The sequence below is a fragment of the Nipponia nippon genome, unplaced genomic scaffold, assembly GCF_047370975.1.
Source record: "Nipponia nippon isolate SJK-2023a ecotype South Korea unplaced genomic scaffold, ASM4737097v1 scaffold_4, whole genome shotgun sequence".
In the NCBI taxonomy this organism is placed as follows: Eukaryota; Metazoa; Chordata; class Aves; order Pelecaniformes; family Threskiornithidae; genus Nipponia; species Nipponia nippon.
In genome coordinates, this window is record NW_028262358.1 from 60,157,912 (window position 1) to 60,178,320 (window position 20,409).

A 20,409-nucleotide genomic window follows, 5' to 3' on the forward strand; every position below is an offset into this window, starting at 1 on the left:
TGCTCTTTTATCATTTAAGTGGTTTCTGCTGGTCACAAAGGTTCTGGAACAGCGCGATAAGGGTTTGGGATATACTTGACTGAATTTTAATGTATCTGTTGTAACTTCCTGAATCAGAATTGGTGGTGTTCATCTCTGGAAACACTCAAGTGGGAATTTGAATAACTCTTTGGAGATGTAGAATTCAGTAGGGGTCTTTTTTGTCCTTTTTTCTCTAATTTATCACCTTTCTTAGTCTTTAATTGTATTTGAGTTTCTGAATGATCATTATTGTTTGTTGTGCCTTTTATGCCTCATGAGAAGCCTTTAACTTGATTTCTTATGTTTCTTAGCAGTGGCATTATGCTTTCTTGGCAGAAACATTTTTGCTGTCTAGCATGTTGGCTGTGTTATCTGAACGCATTTTTAGGTCCCATGCACTTTCTTGGCTCCTTGCCTAGGGCACTTTTTCCTCAGTTGGACTTTCTGCAGTCAGTGTGGCCTCTCACCATTTTCCTGTTTTTTTATTAATTTTTGAGCAGAAGCCCTAACATAGAATCAAACCTTGAGGTTTTAAGGGGACAAGTCTCGGTGAAATTGCCACCTTGCAGTCCTTAGTCTTTTGCCTGCAGCTGCACTAAAGCTCTGCTGACCACAGCAGAGAGAGCAAAGGCAGCTTAAAACCAGTTTTTCCATTTGTCTGGTTCCTGGGGCAACCAACCATGCCTTGAAGATACTCTATGTTAACAGAAAACATGCTCAGAAACCAGGTTGAGCTAATCCCTGCCAGCCTCTTTAAGTCCTCTTTAAGTAAGGCCTCTTTCTGTCATTTAGTGGTAGGGTATCCATGTGAGCTGGCACCTGACTTTTGGATACAGACATGAATAAATTCAGTGGAGGCTCTGCTCACCTGCATTGCCATTTATGTTTCAAAGGGCAATAATTTTCTTCTTTAAAATATATTGCTCTTTAGTGACCTTTCTGGGGATAGTAAATAAAGGTAGTTTAGAGAGGGATCGGTTTAGTACACTGTTTCAGAGTCTTTATTTTATTCTGACACTATTGTCTTGGCCATCACAAAAGGATATCAAGGTCATACTTTGCCCACAACAACATTCATGAGTCCTGAAAATTCAGGATAAAACCTGTGTGTCTGCCCTAAAGTAATGAGCCTTCTGTAAAGTACCGCATCATGGATAATTGTACTTAGGGCTTTTAAGTTCAGTACAGCTGCTGGTAAGCTTATTTTCTTTAGCTAGTACTGTACCAATACAGAAATTGAAACTTTCCATCTCGCCTTTTCTATAACTCTCCATCTATGCTGCAGATCTCAGACGGTGGACAGGTGTTGCCTTTGCAAGGGGCCACAAAGGTTGAAGATGACACTCTGCCCATGGATCATCATTGCTTACTAGCTGGAAATTACTACACCACGCTACTTGTTGAAGGATCTGTGGAAGTGCTCTGTTTCTTACTCCAGGCAAAGCCATCTGGGTTGCCTTTGGTTGAAGGTCAGTGGAAGGCTCATATTGAGGTAGGAAACGTGAGCCTCCAGCCAGCCAGGAACAAGTGGGGACAGGAGCACCTTCAGCTCCACAGCTAGAGGAAGAAGAGGGCTTCTGTCATAGGTCTCGGCCAGCAGCAGATTTCCTTTAAATGAGACACACTGGGGTAGATCAGATAGCTACAAGCTTTCGTATTGTGTGTTTTCCTCCATGATGCTGTGGAGAACTGGTTGAAATTCATATGCAAAAGCATATCAGAACCTGTCTGGTAACTGTACTTGCAGGAGCTTTCCACTGTCCTCCAAAACCTAGCCTTTTATCTGAGATTATTCTCCGGGCTGTTGATTACATTTTTCAGAGCTGCAGTGTTATCGGTGATGATTGCGTCAGGACCATCAGTTGTTATTTCCAGGTCCTCAATTTTCTTTGCAGCCTCCTGCTGTTTTAATTCCAAACCTTCAAGCTTCCTGTCCATGGAAACCATAGTAGCCTGGATTAGGTCCAACCTTCCAGAAATACTACTGCATGCCTTGTAAAGAAATTAGATAATACTGGGTGGCCAAGGACCACAGCTCTAGACATTGCCAAACCAAAGGCAGGTAAGCAGGTAAGCCCTTTTAACAGACTGAAAGCTGTGTATGAATATGCTGCTAGATCCCTCACTGATCTTAAGTTCCTCAAGGGCATCTTAAAGTCACTGCTCGTTCTCTTACGAAAATCATAGATGACTGTTAAAATCTTAAATCATTTGGGTGATTGTGACTAATAGGTCCTACCACATAGCGCCCCTGGAAAATATCTTTTCGCACAGCTCCTGAAAGCAGATCCACAAATTCCTTTAAAATACATCTTAAATCAGCTGTGATTTTCATCATCTTAGTGAATTTGGTTGTTTTCTTAAAGCTGCACACCCAATCCCAGGCACTTGGTTGGCCATCATTTTTCCTATGTCGCTGTATGTCATAGTCCTCCCTTCTCCATCCAGGGAGAAGGCTGTGCCTGCAGAAGGCAGTGGCACCAAGCCCGTGTCTGCTTCCTCCTTCCCGTGGCTTCGGGGAAGGGCGCTCAGCCCAGGCTGAGCCTCACTGACATGGGCAGGGCCAGGAGGGTGAGCCCTCTCCTCCAGAATGGTGGTGGAGCAGCAGCTAGGGTCAGTCGCAGGTGTGCTGGAGACCTCTTTTGCTTGTGGAAATCCCGTAACTATTCCGATCAGGGCACACGTGGTGAGATATTTTATCTCTGCATTTCTGCAAAAGTGAACGAGAACATGAGATTCGCGGTAGTGGCAGAGGCCAGTACTAACGTCTTTACAAAGGACCTCTCACTCCAGTCAAAGGAAAAACATGCCTGTTTTACCGATTTTTGCTGTCATAGCTGACTTGGCCAAAGGCATAAAGAGGCTTGACCCTTGACTCCATCCCTGACTGACACAAAAGCTCTCACTGTGGATACACTTAGGACAAACCTTTACTTTTACTGAAATGCTTTTCACTTGCTGGATGAGGGAAGAGGGACCTGAGGAAAAAGCTGTGCCAGCAAATAACGTGATTTTGCTGGTACGAATGAAGGCTGTGCTGGGAACACAGAGTCAGTACAGTTTGCTAGGACAGCTGCACCAGAAGAGCTCTCCTGTTCTGAATACAGCCTTGTCTTCTGTTCTAGTTTGTCATGCATGATTTATCTTTCTGTCACCTCTTCAGGTCCCTAGGCACCTCTCAGCGTAAGAAGAAATTAAAACACAATACAGATGAGTCTGCTCTGTATTGGAGTCTTGACCTTTAATATATCAGGTTTTCATATTGCAACTTTCCCAGCAAATAGGCTGTCCTACAAGAACGGAGGGTTGCTTTAGTGATCTGCACAGGTCCCACCTCAGCCATGCTTCAGTTTTATTTGCTTCCACCTACAAACTCTCAAGCTGCCTGAAATGCCTTTGAGAGGAGATAAGGTTTTCAGATTGCCTGGGAGATCATAACCATGAACTCCACCGGTCCAATGAGGAAGAAAAATTATCATCAAAAATCAGAGAAAACAGCCTGGCAACCCAAGCGTTAGAAGAATTGCTTAACGTTTTGTCCTGTTATACCAGTTTAATTTTTATCAGACTTTGGGGTGGGTGTTTTTTCCCCTTGGTCCTCTCATTACATTTTCCTTCCTTTATTAAAGAAAGTGTTTGCATCTTGCTCTGTGCTTTTGTGACAGCATTCCTGAGCAGACTGGTATGTCCCCCTGATGGCGGGTTCGCAGTCAGACTCCTTAGATCGATAAACCATCTTGGTTAGTTGTTGAGTGTATCAGATTTGAATTTTAAAAGTCCACAGTTGGACTTACAATACCACAGAGGCCAAAACCTGACGTAAAATTTAAGAGGCATCTGAAGAATTGCTCTGTATTTCAGTCATAAAGCTTTGCCAGCGTTACCTTTTGACCAGATCACTGTTTGATTGGGTTTCAGTCTCATGTTTTTCTCTGCAACTATTGAAGGTGGGTTTTTTTCCCCAAGTGACAGACAACTGCGTCTTTAAAGAAACAAAACAACTGTGTCAACAGATGGGAGAGAAAATGCTGTGTCTGAAATAGCGCTAGGAATAAACCGTGTTAAAAATAGGTAGTCTTGCCACAACTGTTTCTTTGGCCAATGTGGAAATCCTTCTTTCCCATACTACCATGTTATCAAAACTATACTAAAACCCTGCTAGAAAACCTGCCAAATTAGTCTATAAGATGTTGCTAGAACAGTAACTACCCTTCTCCTGCCTAATTGTAACAGTCACGCTAGTGAAGGAGAAAGGCTGAGGAAGCTGCGCTGCCGTGGGACAGCTCTGAACAATTCCTCTGACTGACCCAAGGCCAGCAGCAACTAAAACACAGCTCTTGCACTTGTGGATGTAGATTTTAATGATGTGACCCCTCCCTCCACCCCCAACAGTACTGGGACAACGAGGACACCAGAAGGTGTCAGAATTTTGCCCTTTCTTAGAAGTGTTGTTTCACTCCTAGGTATGGAGAGAAATAATTTTCCTGTCTGACAAACTATCTGGGGAGAACCCACGGCAGTTTGGCTAAGTTGTTTTTTTTTTTAAAGAAAACTCTTGCCCTCTCCAAAATAGGAAAGCAAGCTGAACTACGCTTAAACGTGCTTGTTACTAGCAGAATTACAGCTGCAGTTTAGACATTGCATTTCTGCCTTCCATCTGTTGTCTCACTTATTTTTGCTGTCTGTCTCCTTGCTTTCAATTGTGTCTTCTGTGTCTCAGTTTATCCAATTTTCAGGGCTGGCCAGCCATTTCAGCATTATCACTGTCCTAATGGCTGTAAGGAGAGCAGAGAAGCTCTTTGCTAAATGATTTTTTTTCCACAATGCCTCTGTGCTTTGTTTGGTCGTTTTTTGTTTGTGCTTGGTGCTCCATGTTGTGTCATCTGGGAAGAGAGAAGATGTTTGCATAATGTGTATTTTGCTGGAGTTGTTTAATTTCTGCAAACATTTATACTCTCCAGCTTGCAGTGCCTTTGGGGCAGGGACAGATTGTAATCTCAAACAGAGAACAAACCAGAGGGTTGACCCCACACCGGCTGGCTCCGGCAGCCTGGAGGAGCTGGAGAACAGGTAGAGCCTTGCCCTCTGTGCTCCCCTCCCCGCGGCTCCCACAGCCTTCGGCCGGGGGGACCCCCTTGGGAGGAAGCAGCCTTGGGCACCTGAGCATAATTTAGGGCAGCCCCGCAGTGTTTGTAATTGATTCCTGATCTCTGCGATGAAATGCGAAAGTAGATAAGGCCCCTTCATCAGGGGAGAAGGGCAGAGACAGGCGAGCGGTGCAGCCTGCTGCTGAGAGTAAATTCCCCGTGACCAGTTACAGCCCTGCTGTTTGCAACAGGCTTTTCCTTTCCCACTTGTCTGCAGTCGAGGAATGCTCCTGGGAATCAGTGCTTGTCTGGAAGTTGCCTCTGTTACATTAATGTTGCTTGCTAAGACTAAAGGAAATTTAAAGGAAAAGAAGAGGCTTCAGAGGCTGCCCAGTTGCTTCAGTGCATCAAGGAAAGAGCCACATTCCTTATCAAAGTGGTGTGTTCATTATCCCTACTCTTTCCTCATTCCCACAGGAGGGAAATGGAAACGGAGAGGTTGAAATGCCCATGATTTTCCACTCTTCTTCCAGTGGATAAGAAAGGTCCCAATTCACTCTGTGAAAAGGCTCAGAGAGGCTCATCAGCAACTCTGGATGTAAGGGATTTCCTATGGTAGCTTCTTACCTCATCTTTTCTGTTACCTCCTTCTGCCTCTGTAGTCCCCTGCAAGCCGTGGGTAGTATGTGTGTAGGTCTGTGTCCAGCCCAAGGACATGTCCCATGGCTTTTTTTTTTTATTTTGTTTTTGCTTAACCAATCTATGGCTGAGTTAAAAATACTAGTACTTTACATGCATAAGTGACAGTTTGATTAACAGCTGAATTCTACCTTCCTCCAGGATGATGAGCTCTAAAGGAAGTCAAGGGAAGTTTTGTGCAACATCCCCAGTCTGTGAAAAACCCATATTCAGAACGATGCACGCTACCTATTCTCTTTTGACTTGAGCACATGCTTTGCTTTGCTGAATTGGCTTTACTGATTGGAGATGGAATTAGGCATATGCTTAAATGACTTGCTTAGCTGTGACTGAGGTGGCATAATTTGTCTGCTGGAGCTTTCCTGTTGAATTCAGTGAGAGCAGACTCAGGCTGCAGCGACGGAGAGGTGATGCAGTTGTAATTGGCAGGATATGCCAATTAAAACTCACTCCCTTTGTATTGCAAAATGAGGTTTTGCTTTCTCATTACTGCCAGTTTCAAATTATGGTTGTGAATTGCAGTCAAGTCAATATGGTTTCATGGGACAAGTATAGCAAAGCATTTTTGCCTCAGCTATAGGAATATATAGCTAAAAGCTTTCCTATAGCTCTATCGAGGCTAACGTTAGCTTGCTGCTGCACTGCCTCATTTTTCAGACTGTTTCATTCTTGTGTTGGACACCAAAATCACTAGAAAACATTCACTGGCAGCATTTAATAGCATATATTTAGAACATGAAATAAAGAAACCAGACATTTGTGATGCACCACTAATCTATTAGTAATTTGTTTAACTCCACTCTTCCACACATGCAAGAGAATAAAATAGAAGTTATTAAAATAAAAGTGATTTTTAAAAATTCTTCATATTTATGACCTTCGGGGTTTTTTCTTTAACATACCAGCTTGTTTTTTTTTTTTTTTTCTGAGAGTCAATGGTGATTGCAGAAGGTGAAAAACTGCAAACAAAACTAAGGAGAAGTTCAAGTTAGCTGTGGAGCCAAAAGTGTGATTCAGGAGCTGAAAATACCTCTGCGCTTCATGCATCAAACTCAAACACTGTGCTTTGGCAACGCCCCCTGGATTAGAAGTGGAGTTTGAGGTCATTCCTCCTCCAGCCTGCCATGTATGGATAGGGCCCACGCTCATGAGAAATTACTGACTTACTGAGCACACACCAAGGGCAGAGTGACATCAGTGCAGAGGGATCTTGCCTCACTGCTGCCTTTCTCTTGTCTGTCTTTAGACCTGGAGGACCAGCGTGGAGGTACTGGGAATGAGGACACTTTAAAAATTCCTTTTCTAGATGTGGCAATAACAAGGGATGGTGAGGTCGAGCACTCATCTCCTCGTAAAGAAGTCACACGGCATCCAGCAGAAGTGCTAACAAAGTGTGTGGTCAGAGGTGTGGTGGCCCATCCAGATTTTTAAGACAAACAAGCTGTTGCCAGTGATGCTGTCAGTGATGCTGCCAGTGATGGCTGTGGCTGCCAACCTGAAACAACAGTAGTGTATCCTGTTCTGTACAAGCTGTCTTTGCAACCAGGAGCATAGTGTCAGAGACTGATCTCAGCTTATCTGGTGTAAATCCAGAGAGCCTTGAATGAAGTCTATGATTTGACTTAACGTTAGTCTCACTGAGGTGTTCATTTTATTGTACAGAGAACATTGGCTTAGATTTTGCAGGTAATAACAAGCAAAACTCTGTAAACAGACCCCAAGTCCTTAGAATATTTTTCCCGCTGACCTATTTCTGTTGTTCCCAGGCACAACACTTCCCTCCTGGTGTCCTGCATGTCCAACTAGTTGCCAGCTTCTCAGGGGCAAGTTAGCTTTCATCTTCTGCTGAGGTTGTCCAGTGCTGCTGCCATCGCTCTGCCATGGGCTTGAACTTGTGATAGTCTTTCCATGGAGATGGAGATAATTTTGACAGCTCAAGTGATTGTCGTGGGCTTGAAGGACACCTGCTGCATTGCAGGCTGCCTGCTTGGCAGCTACCAGTGGCTCTGCCTCAGTTTCTTCATTGTGCATGTGGCTGTACTGGTTTTTCCCAATGCACGGGTGTCATAGCAGGGTAGTCATTCAAAGAGGGAAGGAAAGCCAAGGCATTGGTGTAGGAGGTTCCTTGTGGTGATTTTGCCGAAGCCTGTTTGGATCGCGTAGAGCATGAGCTTTACCTGGAATCTTATCTCGGGCTCGGCTGAGACCTGATGTTTTCGCCTTTTCTGCCCACTCTCGGAGGATCGCCAGATATACTTGCATCATGCTGCCAACTGCCTGCACAAACAGCCCTCTCCTCTTGGCAACAGCAGGCTAGACAAATGGGTTGAGCAACGTGTGTATATGGACACTGTGTCAATTGTCAGCCTGACCATTGTCTAAAAGCATCAAGCCTGGTTAGTGAGGGCACTGATCTCAGCTGGCAGTGTCTAAACTGTTATTTGCAGTGAGGTTATGGACCTATACTTAGGGGGATGTGCTCTTGCTAATTTAGCTCCTGGCTGAAGTGAAAAAAAGTAACCCAAAATCATAGTTCCAGCAGTAGCAGCAAAATAGGATCGTGTGCGGAGTGGGCTCTGGGCATAGAGGAGGTAATGTAGGGACGATCCAAAGAAGAAATGATGTGATTGATTTTAATAAAGTGAATCACCTGTGTGTAAAGTAAACAAACAAAGTTCATAGGTGATGTTCCAAAAGTCATTTGGCATGATATATCTTTTAGGTAAATTTTGTTCTGATTGCTACCTTTCTGCAGAGCCTGAGAGACAATAAAACCAGCTCCGCTAACACATGCATGAGTTAGTAAATATGGCTATTTTTATTTGTATAATACATATACATATGCACATATGCATACATACATGTACGTATATACATACATACATTTATATATATACACACATGTATGTATGCGTATGAATTCATGCATGTATAAATTTCAACAAATTAAAATTTTACAATATGCTCTTTGCATCCAGATCTGCAAAATGGTGCTAGCATACAGGAACCAAAATACCAAAATGAAGAAAAGCTGTGAGTAAAGAAAATTTAAATGGGCTACCACACTCCTATTGAGAAAAATGTGGAAAACAAAAAAAGCATAAATACTGAAAAATAAATTAAGCTTCAAATGTCTTTCTGCTTTAGTAATGAAGACAAAAATGTTTACAGCATAGAGACATTTGATTCAAAAAATAATTATATCCCTTTAACTTTGGAGGTAGTTCAAGATTTGATCCATTAATTTCATCAAACTACTTGTAGGAAAACATATTTCTGCAATATCAAGAGCTGCCAGAATGACCTGGAATTAAGAGGGCAAAGGTAGAGACACTGTAAGTATTTTAATTCATCTATCCCTAGATGGTTTATGTGAACACATTAAGAACACCAGTAAAGTAATGGGAATAATTTTCTTCCACTTTTTCCAAATTCAATTGCATATGGGATGATTGCATTTGATCAGGACATGAATGTCATTTCTCAGATGATTGTGTTCTGCCATTGATCATATGAAGTCAATTTAAAGTATGACATTGCTTTTACCTTCCTCAAGTAGGAAAACATTTTTACTTCTAGAGTTAGCTGCCGTAGCTATCAAATTGTGCGTATAATAAATTGTGCTTCGTTTAGAGAGCGATAACTGTAAAATATTGCCCATTCAGAGAAAAAGTACTGAGATTGAGATTGATGCCTGGAGCTTAATGCATCATAGCTGCAATCAAGCAAATTTTAGACTTCTTACTTCTCCCATTACAGAATGTAATTCACAGAGTTCTCTGGACTTTCTGTGTTTGAAAAGGAGAAAGGGGGCAAAAAGAGCATTAGAAGATCCACACAGAGTGGGTTCACAGTCTCTACATACCACAGTATAGAAGCTTGCATGGTCAATTCATTGTATTTAGTAAGAAAACATCTATAAGGGGGGATTTGAACCATGGAGAAGAAGTGGGAGATTTGCATATAGCCTCACTGCTTTGAGTTACCAGCCATGAATTGAAGCCCTTGGGTGGTACGCTACAGAAGTGTGCACGTTTTTCTACCTGTGTTGCCCTGCTCTTTTTTGGTATGAATTATCCTTACCTATCCTGGTAAAACTGAGGCTTTCAGTAAATTCCCAAACCATGGTAAGGTACAGTCTGTGCTGGAACGCTATCTGCTGCAAGCCAGCTAAGGAGTAACACAGGCATGGCTTTATTTGCCCTTTGTACTCTTGAGGCAGTTTCACCCATTTATTGTGCTATTTCAGAACCTTTGAATAATTAGCAGTAAAATAAATATTATCCAATTGCTTTCCTTAAACTTTAGTTTCTGATTAAAATATACATGAGATTTCTGATATCTTTTACCTTGTAAAGTGCGCGGGCATCTTCCTGTCACCCCCCTACCCCCAACTGACCTTACAGTGTTGGTGTAACAGATATATAAGAAGTAATATAAAACGAAGTCCTTGTTCTTCTTGATCCATGAAATGAATTAATCTTTATGGTCAGATGATGCCGATGCCTACATTTTTGTTTCACCACTGAAGTTGTAATTCTACGATTACAAAATGATTACAGGAGTTGCCAAGGGAGAAGCTAGCAGGCTTTCAAAAGCAGGTGGTTTAAGAGTCATTATCAGAGCACTTCTGCCTGTGTGTTTCCAGGTCCCATGTTAAAAGGCTAATCCCCGAGTGTCCGAGATACAAAGTTCAAATTGAAAAAAACTCTTCCAAGCAGTAAGACGTGCCATGCTTCTCATACTCTCATTTTCCTTCTGATGTGCTTGTTTAATCTTAAGTCTCCATGGCTGGCAAACAACTGCAGCAGATTAGGAGAGCTGTGACCAGATATGACCAAATGCTAGCAAATGCTCAGCGGTGGTGGTTGCATTGCTGTCTGTCTTCGGTGGGCAGTCATTGAAGGCACGCTCATTTATTTTGCTGCCAAAGAACCAAGGACTGCAAAAATTTTTACTAATGCAGTGATAAAAACAAATTAAAAGTTCCTGGTTTTAGTATCACAACAATGCCTCTGGGAGCTTTAACTGGGCAGTAAAATCCTGTTTGATGACACGTGCATTATCTGGGGTTGTTATAGACTCTGCAGGTTGGCTGTTCCCTCAGACCACGTCCCGTCTGCTCGCGCCAGTGCTGCTGTGAGATGGTAGGTTAGTAAGGAGATGCAGTAGTATTGCCTAGACAAAATTTTACTGTCCTTAACCAGATCTTGCTCCGGATAATATTTCACCTAATTGTAAATAACGATTAAGCTTCTTAAACACTCAGAAACTGATCCAGCCTTCACTAAAATCAGAGGGAGTCTTTCACACTCGGATCAGACGCTAAGGTGTCCTCTGAGGAATGCCGTTGAAGACAGTGAGGTTACCACAGCGAGAGGGAAGACGCTGGCTCCCATCAGTTAAGAGCTAAAAAAGAAATTAGGGGAAATGGAATATAGTGTTCCTCATGGATTTCAGTTTAAATACTCTTTATGAAGCTGGAGCAGCAGCAGTGTGATTTTGTTTCATAAATGACATCTTTCACTTATGGCTTCATTCTTTTTTCATGAAAGTCTCCTCTGCTCCTGACGGGGTACTATAGAGAGGATTCAGTGTAAATGAGAATAAAGACCCTTGTCTTTGGGTTGCGGATTAGATAAACTGATTCACAATGCACGTTAATTAAAAATACCTGTGCGCAAGTGTAGCCAGCATCACTAAAGCCAGGTAGGCCTGTGAAAGCACACACTTGCTTGGGGGCTGGAAGGTATCCGTGCCACACCAGGGAGAGGACGCTACAATCCAGAGCACCCCTAGGTCCTATTGAAGGCGGGGAGAATAAGGACTCATGACTTCTTGATTGCTTTGCTTTGTTTTTTGACTGGAGCTTTTCTCAGGCCAGTTGTAAAAGTAGTGAGTGAAATACCAGCCCTGCTAAATACAGAGTTTTGCCCTTGAGTCCAGCTGTGCCAAGGTTTCACCCTCAGATTAAAACCATATTGGGCCCTGTCTGTTCAAAGGTTCAAAAGTAGTTCCTGGCTCCACATCCAGATCATTTCCTAGAAAGCTGTATATTGATGTGATAAAGCGTCAGGGTCTGGAGCCAGAGCATATGTTATTTTATATACTCAGATGCCTGTATAGACCACTGTTGACATTGCCGGTCAGTGACACATTATCATTTGCTATTTGTTTTTGTTGCTGACAGCAAACATTACAGGAAAAAAAAGCATAAGCATATGCCTTTTATTGCTAACCGCTTTCAGGCCTGCTTTACCCTTCAGCTTTTGGCACCCCGTTTCCACCAGCTCACATCCGCGCTCTGCTAGCGATGGAAGTGCTGTGTGTTGCCCACCCCACAGCGGACAGGCCTTGCCCTGTGTACGGGGCAGCGTGGGCAGCCGCCGCGCTCGCTGGAAGCAGAGGGACGTTTGCTGTTGGGCTTTGGTGCCAGTATGGTTAGGCCATGGGCACAAATCTGCAAGTTTGGCATGCTGTTTGATATTTTCCTGTCTGAGTCCTCTGGCATGTTCCTCTGCTGTAGCATTTGTAAGCCCTTGAGGAGCAGGTACCTTCTCCTGCTGCGGTGACCCGACTGCCCTGAGAGACGGTGGCCATCCAGGGCTCAGCATCACGGCCAGGACAAAGAGCAGGGGAAGGGGCGACACGAGCTGCACTTCTCGCTGGGACCCTGTGCTCCCCTGGGGCGCTGCCCTGTCCAGGAGCATCACCCTGGGATGCCCACCGTCACTGCCCATCTCTGTCACGTCACCTGGGGGGGCATCTCACATATGGGCATTCAAGGACAGAGGGAAGCCTGGAAGAAAGCACCCCGGGCAAAATGCACGCTGTGGTTGCCTGTGTGTTCACGCTGGTCTTCAACAAAACCCGAATAGCCAGGCCCGTTGGAGTATGTGGTCACTAGAAGACCACTGAAGGTTCGTTGTCTCAGTATTAATGAGGCGGGCATTTCAGTCAGCTCTATTATGTGCAAATTAGGGATGAGTCTCCAATTGCTGATGCATTGCCTGTATGCCCTGATTAAGGGTAACCTCCATGTATTCAGTAACCCCCTCCCTGCAGGGGTAAATACGGCAGCCTGTAGCTGCCTAACGCATCTAACACAATGACGAACATGTCTCCTGGTGCTCTGTGCCTTGGACAGACACACGTACATACTCCTGCATACATGTACATGACTCCTGCATACACGTACAGCAGGTCTTTTGTATACAGAAAGTGCCTTTTTGTGGTCTTTCACAGAGTACCAGAGTGATTTTCACAGTGTACGTTAATAACTTATTTTCTAAAACAGACTAGCATCACATGGAAAGGGAATTTTTAGAGGTGATCTCACTTTTAAAGCACAGTGCTAGACGGGAAAGAAGCAGAATGAAAGACAATTGCACTGCTCTGATTTAATAACAGGGAAGTATTTGCGTTTAATTAAAAAATATGTGCTCTTAAATTCTGATTTGGGCATGATCTTTTCAAAATTAGGCAAAAACCTGGAACTGCAAGCCCTAAAAGTAGAAAGACTACAAAGGCACTTCCATGCTTTGCGTGTTTACACTGCTTGTTGTATACATCATGTTTGAAAATACATCATTGTATGCACCTTTTGATCTTGTATGTCTATTGTTTTCACTTGGAATATATTAGTTGACGTGTATTCTAGCCCACAGCAAGTTGGAAACCACAGGACAGTTACTGACTGCTGGTGCTACATTGCTCTGACGGAAAAAGACCCCAGTAGCAAGAAGGACTATGACTGAATCTCTGAAGTTCTTACATGTATTGATGTAGCCAACGCTGTAATGTCAATTAGGTTATAAAATCAAACAGCAGGCTGAATTGACCACAATCCTTAAAAATCTTTCATATTTGTTTTCCAAATAGGTGGAGGAGAGAGTCAGCAGCCATATTCGCTGGAGCAGTGAACCAAATTGCCTTGACTGGAACCATTATTCACTTGCACCTTTGATGGCAGCAGCCAGGTAGGAGAGCAAAGAAAGGATGGGTTTGAGTGAACTGAGGCAGAGGGCCTGGGTGAATATTTTATCATTCTCAGAAGGCTTCATGTGGAAGTCACTCACATTTAAATACCGATTACATGTCCTTCTGTTACAACTGAAGTTGGCTCTTGCTGAAATCAGAGGCATTTCTCTTTTGGGGCAGGTTATGTTTTTCTTCATTTGGAAGTGCTGTCTTGCTTTGTTGACATACTTGGTTTGCCACTTTCCCCTCTCTTGATGCAGTTCTTGCATCAAGCATCCAGGGAGCACACTTTTTGAACCAAAAAACCAGAAAAATGTACTAGTAAAAATACAAGAAGAAATGGTGTGTGGGGTTTTGATATCTGAAACAGGGTTTGGCTTTTTCTTCCTTTATAAATTGTCCCAAAGTTTAAGGTGGTGATTTCTGCTTGACCATCTTGCCATTTCAAGTGCACCATTGGCGATACTGTTCAAGGTTTATTTTTTCCTCTGGGTCTTGAACACCTGAGCACATATAAACTGCTGTTATGAAAGTGATGACACTGTAGTATAATGACACCCAAGCTAGCTTGAAGTTAGTCGATCCCCAACACCAGGCTTACTGTAGCATCAGGTAGTTCAGAAGCCAGTTTATTTTGTCAAAAAAAAAGTCTGTTTTCAGCTACTCATTGCAGCCCCACATTTATGGGGGGTAGTTGGGTTGATAGTCACATGTTGGACAGGTTTCATGTTGACTTTGTCTCAAAAACTGTGCCTGCATGCAGTTCAGACAGTTACTGTTGTTGCTGTAGGAGACCTGAGGCACGGAGAAGCTCCTGTTCTCTAATCTTCTCTGTATGGGCACATCCTTGATGGTCAGAGAATTATGTTAGCCCTCAGAATTTAATGAGACAGTGAAAAGTTCAGAAAAAGTTTGATCCTTCTCATTGGCCTTCTGTTTTTTTTTAATTATCCAATATTTATCTGCAACCATAGGAGCTAGGCATGTAAGGAAGAGACCATAGATTCTCATGTGATATCATGACCACAGGAAGTGTTCAAAGAAAACGCAGAACATATTTTAAGATAAACCCCCCAGGTTTTTCAGAACTATGTAAATGGCGTTGGACCTATGTTTCATTCTGTATATGAATTGAAGGAAGGAATTGAGGGGGTTAAATTGAGATGGGCTTGAACCTTTGCTCAAACCTGGAACTGATCCCAAATATTCTGCAGTCCAGGGTGGTGCTGTATGGGATATCTCTTCTTATGGATCCCTCTCCCAGTCCCTGCAATGGAGGCTGTGTCTATCTGCGTGGCACTCTTTCCCCTCTGCAGTCTCTGAGAGCTAACCAAGATCTTTCTGTGCAGCTGGGGATCAGAGCTGGGTGGGTGAGAGGGGTGCAAACTGATGGCTGTCAGCAGGGGTGTTACCAACGAACATGTTGGCAAAAAACAAGGCATCATCCCTGCCAGAGGTCCTGTGGAATTTATGTTGAAAGTTCAGCAGGAAAACTAACCGTCCTCATGCACCCCTGAGCTCTGTTGCCAGTTTGGGAAGCATTAACAGCGTGTGAAATTTATAAGCAGGAGTAATGGAATACTCCTGCAGTACAGAAACCCAGCCATGTCCTGACTCACCAGGCAGGATTTAAGTGGAAAACTGAGAACTTTGGTACACAAGAGCATGGCAGCCATCCTCTGAAATGGGGTTTTAGCATAAATTTTTCAGGTTTCACCAGCGTGTAACTTAATGGTACTTCTGTGCATTGGGCCCTTATTGCTGTGGCTCTCTTGTATGCTGAGAACTCCCCCCCGATAATGTGTCAGCCGAGTAACGGCACGCTTTACTTTTTTGTTTGGAACAATTGAATTTTAGAATAGATGCTCTCAATTAATGTAGTTCAGACCAATGTTATTGTGACTATGATAGTATGTACCGCTACCTTGTGTGCTAAGGATATTAAGGCAAGCACTTAATGCTGGTAGGGCAGTAAATACGCTGTGTGAGCTAATAAAAGGCTCCCATTGAGAAACTGAACCCTATTACTGCCTGCTTTACAGGTGAAAGCTTGCAGTCTGATTCCGTGGCTAGATACGGGGCGATAGGAAGGCACATTTTCTCTGAACAACGGAGCATGCAATGCTGCCAAACCAGCAGTCCCAGGCGCCCTGCAGGGGACGATTCTTGCAGCAGAGCGATTGCACAAGCTGCGGTGCGGAGGACGAGCTGCTTTATTTTGGCTGAGAATCCTTTGAAGATACTGGTCCTGATTCTCTACTGCCTGAAACCTTTTGCTATTTATACCTGGGTAAAGTGAATGCCGAGCGAGCATCAGATGCCACTACCCTAGTGCTACAGGAGCCGTTATCCACTTTGCCCAAATATAAATGACTATGCAAAGGGTGAAGCAAGTTCAAGGTCTCTCTTTTTGTTGTGGCATCGCCCCTAGATCCTGCCGCTCATTGCTGACGGTGTGAACAGGAGGAGGCTGTGTCTTCATGGCAGTTTGAGCTCCAGATGTGCAAACTCAGGGCGAAGCAAGAACACTCATTTCTTGTCCCGCTCTTAGTCAGAGAGGGGAAAAACATGTTTCTTCTTCCACGTCCAGGAGGTGACCGAGCAGGGTGGCGGGACAACAAGTCCATTTGCTAGTTCTCCGACAGCCTGGGGCGGGAAGAAAGAGACTCGAAAACATCCGGAGGAGGCAGAAACGGGCGCTGCGAGGTCTCCCGGTCCCCGGGCACGAAACGCCGCCGCGGCTGAACCGCCGCCCGCCGCCCCCGCCGCCCCCGCCGCCCCGCTGCCCGGGCGCCGGCGGGGCTGCCGCCTGCGGGCCAGCGGGCGGCGGGGGCGGCGGCGGCCCCGGCGCTTCCCGGGCGGCGGCGGGCGGCGGGGGCCGGGGCCGGGCGGGGCGTGGAAGAGAAGAGCCCGCGGCTGCCGCAGCCGCCGCCTGGCAGCCCTCGGCCCGCGGGACGCTGCGGCACCCTTCTGCGGGCGAGCAGGGGCGCTTGCGGTGCAATACCCATCTTCAGCGTATTTCAGAGCTCCCCCCAAAAAAAAGAAAAACCAGGGCGTGTGTAGGGAAACCTACCAACTTCGCTTCGTTTTTTCCCCACGCGCAAGAGGTGCGTCCTGCGTCTCCCGTGCAGCCGCAGGGGGCTATGTGAGAGCCGGCAGCGCGTTAACACGCCGTGTATTGAAGGACATGGTCCTTGAAATCCTCTGGCACTGCAAGCTACTGCTTTCAAACTAGAACAAAGACATAAGGATATCGTGAAGGAGAAATTCGGCCTTGCATATTATAAAATTGAACCCTTAAAAAAACGGGATACTTTTGGCAGTATTTCATATCTTGTAAATAGAACCCGTATATATTAATGCGTATTTTAAGTAGAATGTAGTGTACTGCAATTTCTGCTATCTAAGCAAATACCTTGCTAGAGTCATTTCAAAGCCTCTTTTTTTTGTAGCCAGCACCACACCAATTAGGTAGCGATGCTGCCTATGTTAGGCATTCTGGGTCAGGCTGTGTGTGTACCTGCTGAAAGCAAGGAAGACGCTCAGGAGTTGACCTAGCGCAGGGTGAGGTTATCAGTGGCTGGCTCTTTCTGAGCAGAGCTGCATGTGGATTGTGTCCTGCAATGCACACTGCTGAGGAAGGGACCCATTTAAAAAGCTAAAAATGCAAATAATTTTGAATTGCAGGCAGCAGGAAGGATTCTTTCTCTATAATACCTAGATAAACCTCTATTTATGTGGCTGTATCATTTCATAGAATCATAGAATCACAGAATCATAGAATAGTTTGGGGTGTAAGGGACCTTTAAAGGTCATCTAGTCCAACTCCCCTGCAATGAGCAGGGACATCTACAACTCGATCAGGTTGCTCAGAGCCCCATCCAGCCTGGCCTTGAATGTTTCCAGGGATGAGGCATCTACCACCTCTCTGGGCAACCTGTTCCAGTGTTTCACCATCCTCATTGTAAAAAATGTCTTCTTTATATCTAGTCTGAGTCTACCCTCTTTTAGTTTAAAACCATTGCCCCTTGTCCTATTGCTACTGGCCCTGTTAAAAAGTTTGTCCCCATCTTCCTTATAGGCCCCCTTTAAGTACTGAGAGGCTGCAATAAGGTCACCTCGCAGCCTTCTCTTCTCCAGGCTGAACAACCCCAGCTCTCTCAGCCTTTCCTCACAGGAGAGATGTTCCACCCCTCTGATCATTTTTGGGGCCCTCCTCCAGACCCCCTTCAACAGGTCCATGTCTTTCCCGTGCTGAGGGCTCCAGAGCTGGACGCCAGGTGTGGTCTCACCAGAGCAGAGTAGAGGGGCAGAATCATCTCCCTTGACCTGCTGGCCATGCTTCATTTGATGCAGCCCAGGATACAGTTGGCTTTCTGGGCTGCAAGAGCACATTGCTGGCTCATATGTCCAGCTTTTCATCCACCGGTACCCCCAAGTCCTTCTCCTCAGGGCTGCTCTCAATCCCTCGATCCCCCAGCCTGTATTGATGCTGGGGGTTGCCCTGACCCGGGTCTATGTCACTGATGAAGATATTAAACAGCACTGGTCCCAGTACAGACCCCTGAGGGACACCACTTGACCACTTGTCACCAATCTCCCTCTGGACATTGAGCCATTGACCACTACCCTCTGGATGCGACCATCCAACCGATTCCTCATCCACCGAATAGTCCACCCATCAAAGCCATACCTCTCCAATTTAGAGAGAAGGGTGTTGTGGGGGACTGTGTCAAAGGCCTTACAGAAGTCCAGATAGATGACATCTGTAGCTCTTCCCGTCTCCACTGATGCAGTCACTCCATCATAGAAAGCCATTAGGCCATTTCTGCAAGTAACCTACTTTTTGTTAGGGATAACAAATAACAGTATTAACACTGAACCACGCTTGATGGGATTAATTTTATGTAACTTCCAGTACATATATATACCTATGCACATCTATGTTTCCCTCTGTCTAAAAATATTGTAAGGTTACAGATTCAAGGCTTACAGCTTCAGTGAAGACATAGCGTGAACAATTGCAATTTTAAATCTGCCAGTGACATATATGCAGAATTATTGTAACATGCCATGCTGTACTAATGCTAAATTAAATATTTCAAAATATAAACAAGACACGGTAGTATTATGTTGGTCTTTAAAAGTCATCCTGTGAATCTTGCTTTTTGTTGTTGTGTTCTTATCAGAAATTTGAAGAATTCACATTTTTGAAAAATTACCTAATATCCAGTACCCTGTGCAAATCCGTGTGAGCGGAGTCTCTTGCTCACTGGCACTTTGCTATAAAGTTCTGAGACTGCAAAGTTTCAGCCAGCTGGGAATCTCAGATCCATGCTAGCAGTTATCTCCAGATGGCTGCACTCTTATTTTGTACCAAGCCTTCTAGCATCTCAGCGTTTGCATGTTTGGAATGATGATGTATACTGTTCCACTTGTTTTTGCCAGAAAATGTACAGGACATCACTGTATGATAAGTTTTGACACTTGGTATAGCTCAAAGAAGAGGTGAGAGTGTGGGGAGAGAAAAGGGGAAAGGAAAAGAATAGGACAGGAAAGGAAAGGAGTAAGAAAATGCAGCAAGGAGAGTTTATGTCAGTGTAATGAATTCAGTCTGACTGGCAAATACAATTTGACTGCAAGTTGTGAATTTCATTGAACTTGATCCAAGAAAGACACAGCTGAGCAATCTGCAGGAAGCAATCTTTTCCTAGAAGTATGCAGCTCCAAACTGTACAAATTCTTCCACTGGTTGTAAAATGTGCGCCACTGAACCTGTGTAACTGGATACTTTTGAAGAGAAAGTAGTGTATTGAGACAGTCAACTAAAGAATAACAGAAGACATCATTGAATGTAGAGTTTTGAAAGAAGAAAACCTATATAATTTGAAGTTGGCCAATGAAGCCCTAGTGGTAAGGACAGTTAATCATTTCTGGTGCAGCTGTTTCCTGACATTTCTGCAAAATGTTGTGGAAAAATTAATGAAGGTTCGTTCAGTAATGGTTTCAAGCTTGGCTAGTGGAAAATATGACAGTATTTCCATCGTCAATTAAGAACAAGCAAGGCTTTTTTTTTTTTTTTTTTTTTCCGTAGGGGAAGTGGTATGCAGTTTGTACTGCACAGGAAACTGTAGACTTGAGAGCAGCTGTGTGATAGTAACAGGTATGCAGAGAATATGGAGAAGAGCCTGGGCCCTCTTCTCTTATCACATGTGTTTCAGTGTAGTGGAACTACCTCTGCTATATACGGGACAAGACAGCTTATGCTGTCTAGTACCTGGGGTATTCCTTCGAGTGTCTGACTCTGAAAATAAATGCCCTTCTTGTCACTTCAATAAGAAAGCTTGTATCAATAAGGTTTTCATTGCAATTGTATTTTATTACTGTGATGTCCCAAAAGAATAGCTCCTTTAGGTGGAGAGACGCAGGATTTTTTTTACCGATCTCTGAAATTCGTGTTGCTTGCAATTCGATCTCGGCGTGTGTGATTCTCGCAGCCATGCCGCACGCCTTGGTGAGCACGTGTGGTTGCTGCGCTCCCTGGGTGCAGAGCGGCAGCAACCCTGCTGTAACTGGGGAGCGACTTTGTGGTTAGGGGTGGAGAGGAACTCATCGGCCTCCT

General features: G+C 44.3%; 1 protein-coding gene across 6 annotated transcripts in view; it reads left to right on the top strand.

The window, feature by feature from the left end:
* Positions 1–20,409, top strand: part of HIVEP2 (HIVEP zinc finger 2) — a 143,831-nt gene that overhangs the window by 74,977 nt on the left and 48,445 nt on the right. For 5 of the 6 annotated variants that reach the window (XM_087776056.1, XM_087776054.1, XM_087776055.1 and 2 more), the window contains one exon: positions 13,689–13,786. The gene's annotated coding sequence lies outside the window, so the exon portion shown is untranslated. Of the gene's footprint in view, positions 1–12,479; positions 12,728–13,688; positions 13,787–20,409 lie in introns of those variants that run through there. The other variant, XM_009460704.2, reaches the window with a different exon arrangement.